Below are 5,840 nucleotides of genomic sequence, written 5' to 3'. Positions count from 1 at the left end.
AAAAGTGAAAAAATTCAAAAGGAACTACCATACAATACAGTAGTTGCACTTCTGAGGAAATAGCTGAAGGAAATGAATACATTATGTTGAAAAAATATCAGACATTGGCATGCTCCTGTTCATTGCAGTCTTATGTACCCTAGACATGGAAACAAATTAAATATCCATCAGTGAAAGGGAAAGAAAAATAAAATATGATAAAAACAGAGAAGGAGGCAAATCATAAGACTTTTTTTTTTTTTTTGCTTTTTCAATATTTCCTTTTATTCTGGAACAGAAACTGGAAAAAGGACAATGATTCACTCAGAAATCAATGACTCAATTCAGGTTGCTACTTTACATTTAAGCACCACTCAAAAAGTGGGCAGAAAGCAAGTGATTCTTCTTTGCCCATCACAATACCAGCTACATAGCTGAGAGTTCAGAACTTAATTACACAATGCTTTCTCTGTTACCAGAAGCTAACACTGCTCTGCGACAAATAGGACAGGTAGAATTCTCAGACAACCAGCGATCGATGCAGTGGACATGGAACTCATGGGAACAAGGTAGTTTATGAAGTTTGTTGCCTTCTGTGTATTCTGTAATGCAAACACTACAGGTTTTTAATGCATCGTTTTCACCAAAACTTCTCATTGCCAAGTTGTCAATCTGTTCTTTGGTGAGTCCTCTAGGTTGGTCATCACCATCCTCATTTAAGAGGAAAAACTAAGCCAGACTAAGGAAGGGCAAAGAGCCACTTTCATCAAATGTTACCAGGGCCCTGTGTCGACCCTCTCATCTGGCACCTGATGAGCCTGATGATGAGCTTCCTTCATTACTGCCTTCAAACACCTCTGAGCTAGTCTCTGAACTTTCACCACTGGAACTGGAGCTAGGACTGGAACTGGAACTGGAACCAGAACTGCTACTACCACCAGAACCCCCACTTCCATTCCATGACTTTGCCCTTTCCACATTTTGTTGAATTGCAACAGATGTAGTCTCACTTAAACCAGTATTAAAGATTCTACGAATTGGAATTCTGATGGTACTGACATAGGTTCTCACATCTGCCTGTTTGGAATGTGAAAATGTACGCCTAAAACCTCCTCATTCACTTTCATAAGTGACAGTATTGTTTGGCATCTGAGACCTTGACCGAGTTCTGCTAGCTATGCTATCTCTCTGCCGGTACTCTCCAGGACGAACTCTTCTTACTTGCAGATTAAGGACTATGGTTGGAGGTCTCTGTCCTGATCCTGCAGATTCACCACTGCTGGTTGTGTCTGAAGAACCTGCTCCTTGTGAGGCATTTCTTGTTCCAGAAGGTGCAAAAAGACCTCTACTTAGCAAGTCAGGTCCACTTATTTGCTGTCTCAATGTCACATGGTGTTGGGTTCTAGAACTTCCCTCAGTCTCATTTACCAAAGGATGCTCAAAAGTCTGAGATGAGATACTATGATGAGATCTCCGTGGAATTTCACTCATTGGATGCAGAGGTGACCTACATCTTTCAGCTCTCGCTCGGGTTCTCTAATGATCTGGGCTCCTGCTTCTTGCCCTTCTCTGACCTCTGGTGGGTGCGACTTCTCCCATTAATGCCTCAGTTGAATTTCGTTCTGATCTAGATGGCCTTGCAGATGTTGATTCAGATCGTGGATTTTCCACGTGCCTTTAGCTGCTGTTGTCTGTATTTTCTCCACCAGAATGTCTTGCAGATGGCTCATTTTCATTCTCTGGATTTTGACTCCCATCATTACGGTTAACGTTGATCTCTAAACTGAAATCTGAAATCACCACTGTCTGGGTTAGTCCGGCTCACTGCTCTCCAAGATTGTTTCCTCTTGGACCACTTCTTGTTGTATTTCCAGTTTGTCTGATGGAGTTAAGCCAGTCTATTATAGAGTCACCATTGGACACATCATCTGAAGAGTCTCCACCTCTGTTTTCATCTGAGTTTTGTGGTGCTGGGCCCTCTTTAATTTGTTGTAGTCTTCTCAGCAACTCTTCCTCAGTACTTTCACCTGGGGAGCCTAGCAAATTGTTATCCCGCATAAGTCTATAATCTTCTTCACTCAGGTTATTTACAAATTGATAGAAAGCTTCTTCCCGATCCAATCGGTCCATCTGACTCCTGCGCGCCTTCCTTGCAGCTGCTCTCAAGCCCACCTCCAATGAGTCGCTGGTGGAGACCCGCCTCTAGCCCAGCACCTGCTCGGAGACGTTGCTCAGGCAGCCATTATCTTCCCCAGATCAACGTTAACCATAATGATGGGAGTCAAAATCCAGAGAATGAAAATGAGCAGCCTCATAAGAGACTCTTAACAGAAGGAAACAAACTGAGGGTTGTTGGAGGGGAGGTGGAGAGGCAGGGTAAATGGATGATGGATATTAAGATTGGAACTTGCTGTAATGGGCACTGAGTGTTATATGCGAGTGATGAATCATTGAATTCTATCCCTGAAACTAATACTACACTATATGTTAACTAACTAAAATTTAAGTGAAATCTTGAAAGAAAAAAAAATGTCCATCAGTGAATGGATAAGGAAATTGTGGTATATATACAGTGTAATATTCAGGGCAATAAGAAGGAACTCATGATATTTGTGACAATAAGAATAGACCTCAAGGCATTACAGTAAGTGAAACTTGTCAGACAAACGGTATATGACTTTATGTGTATATAGGATCTGGAAAACAAAATAAAAATATATAAAAATAGTTCAGGGGCGTCTGAGTGGCTCAGTGGGTTAAAGCCTCTGCCTTGGGCTCAGGTCATGATCCCAGGGTCCTGGGATCGAGTCCCGCATTGGGCTCTCTGCTCCGTGGGGAACCTGCTTCCTCCTCTCTCTCTGCCTGCCTCTCTGCCTACTTGTGATCTCTGTCTGTCAAATAAATAAATAAAATCTTTAATAAAAAATAGTTCAGATTTGTGATTATAGTGTCGGGGGTGGTAACTGGGGATGTGTGAAGAAGGTAGCAAATAGTACAAACTTCCATGTATAAGGTAAATAAGTACTGGGGATGTAGTGTACACCATGGCTATATTTAACATTATGCTACTTTTGAAAGTTGTTAAGAAGGAAATTCCAAGACCTCTCATCACAAGGGAATTTTTCTTCTTTTTTTATATCTATATTTTATGATGTTAACTAAACTTATTTTGGTAATGTTTTTTTAATACATGAAATTGAAGTCATTATGCTCTATACCTTATACAGTGCTGTATATTAGTTATATCTCAATAAAGATTGAAAAAATATAAATACTACACTAAGTAACAAACAGATTTAATGCAACATTTATCAAAATCCCAGTGGTCTTTTTTACAAAAATAGAAAAATCCGTTCTAAATTTCAATATCAAGGATATCAACAGATCCCAAAATAGTCTTGAAAAATAATGTAGTCAGTGATCCCATGTTTCCTGAATTCAATTCATTACAAAGTAACATTAACATAAAGGTTTATGATACTAACTTAAAGACATGTATATAGACCAATGCAGTAGAATAAAAAGCTAAGAAATAAACTATTGCATAAATGCTCAAATAATTTTCAACAAAGGTACTAACACCATACAATGGAGAAAGGACAATCTTTTCAACAAATTACATTGAAAAACTGGATATCCAAAGGCAAAATAATTAAGTTGGACTCTTACCTAAAACCACATGCAAAATATAAATTTCAATGAATCAAAGACCTAAATATAAAAGCTAAAATTATAAAATTCTTAGAAGAAATCATTGGGTATATGATGGAGTGGGGAATAGAGGAACAATTTCATTAATTCAACCCAAAAACCATAGGTAACCAAAATTAAAACAGATAAAATGCACTATATTGAAATTTTATAATTCTATGCATCAAAGGACACAATGAAGTGAAAGGCAACCTACATAATGGGAAAAATATATGCATTATTGATAAGGGGTTCATACCCAAAATATATAAAAAACTCTTATGAAGTCAACAAATCATAAGCAAATTAATTAAAAAATGGTCAGAGGACTTGAATACACTATTCTCTAAAGAAGATATATAAATGACAAATAAGCACATGGAAAGGAATTCAATATCACTAATCAAACAATGTTGCAGGGGTGCTTGGGTGGCTCAGTAAGTTGAGCACCTGCCTTTGGCTCAAGTCATGATTCCAGGGTCCTGGGATCAAGCCCCAGTCCAGGCTCCCTGCTCAGCAGGGAGCCTGCTTCTTCCTCTGCATCCCCACCCCTCACTACTCATTCTCTTTCTCTTCCCCTCTCATTCTCAAATAAATAAAAATGTTATTAAAAAAAACAATGTTGCAAAAAATAGGATAATAAAAAATGTTAGAAGGAAAAGCTCAGAAAGGACATTTCCATTTGGGATTTGAAAATTTCTAATAGGTGTGCCTGGGTGGTGTACTAGGTTTAGTATTAGACTCAGTTTCAGCTCAGGTCATGAACTCAGTCATGCATCTGACACCCTGCTTGGTGCAGAGTGTGTTTAAGTTTCTCTTTGCCTCTCTCCCTGCCCCTCCCACTTCCCTTTCTTGCTCTCAAATACATAAATAAATCTTCAAGAAAACAAAGAAAAGGAAAGGAAAGATTTACCATATTCCTGGTAACCTAGAAGACCACACATATACATACACATGTGCATATGCCCAGGGTTGTGTGGATACCAACCAAAGAAGCAGAGTCCTTACCTCTGGCTGACTTGGAAGCTCTGTGCAAGCAGGAAGTGAAGATGAAGGAATTGTCAACTCCTGTTTGAATGGTGAAGGCATGCACAAACATGTACACAGAACTCCTGGGAGACAGACATGTAAGGAAATATTTCTGCAATAATTACCCAACCTAAACTAATGGAACGGAGACTTTAGTGACTGCACAAATGACAAAATACAGAGTATACAGAATTAGTTTCAAAAAGTCACTCAACAAACAAGATACACTGCTATCAGAAATAATGAAAACAATAAATCCTAGGAACAGAAAATTTGATCTGCAAAATTTTTCAGATTGTATTATTTAAAATAAACTGTTTCCAACGAAATTATAAGGCATGCAAATAAATAAGGAAAGTGTGTTCCTTACACAGAAAATAATAAGTGATACACAGAGAAATAAGACAATCATTTCTAAAGAACTAAAGAAAATGTCCATCAACTGATGAGTGGATAAAGAAGATGTGGTGTATATATACACAAAGTGGGATATTACTCAGCCATAAAAACCTGAAATCTTTCCATTTGCAATGACATAGATGGAGAGATAGAGTATTATGCTAAGTGAAATGAGTCAGAGAAAGATAAATACCATATAATTTCACTCATATGTGGAAATTCAGAAACAAAACAGATGAATGCGGTCGAGGGAGAGATGAAGTCCAGGAAACAAACTCTTATCTACAGAGAAAAAAACTGAGGGTTATTGGAGGTGGGGTGGGCAGGGGGATGGGTTAAATAGGTGATAGGGATTAAGGAGGACACTTGTGATGAACACTGGGTGTTGTAGATCAGTGATGAATCACTAAATTCTACACCTGAAACTAATATCACACTGTGTGTTAACAAACTGGAATTTAAATAAAAAATTGGGAAAAAATGAGAAAATTATGAGATTGGTATCTCATAAAGAATATCAGTAAAGAGGTAGAAATTTTTTAAAAGAGTCAAATAGAAATTAAGAGGTTGAAAAGTGCAGTAACTGAATTTTTTTAAAAAGGCACTAGAGGGGCTCAACAGAATATTTGAGCAGGCTGAAGAAATAATTGATAAAGTTGATGTATTGGGATTGCTCATTCTGAGACACATAAAAGGAAAAAAAATTAAAAATGAACAGAGGCTCAGAGACATGCGGGACACCA

At 38.0% G+C, this 5,840-nt stretch overlaps 1 pseudogene; it reads right to left on the bottom strand.

The window, feature by feature from the left end:
• Nucleotides 1-224: 224 nt before the first annotated feature.
• On the bottom strand, nt 225-4,758 carry LOC101687823 (annotated as a pseudogene).
• Between the last annotated feature and the right edge of the window lie 1,082 nt (nt 4,759-5,840).

Source organism: Mustela putorius, unplaced genomic scaffold (assembly GCF_011764305.1).
Source record: "Mustela putorius furo isolate JIRA1106 unplaced genomic scaffold, ASM1176430v1.1 tig00004121_pilon_pilon_pilon, whole genome shotgun sequence".
NCBI classification, from domain to species: domain Eukaryota; kingdom Metazoa; phylum Chordata; class Mammalia; order Carnivora; family Mustelidae; genus Mustela; species Mustela putorius.
Note: the sequence above shows the minus strand (reverse complement) of the source record. Positions and strands in the feature narration are given on the sequence as shown.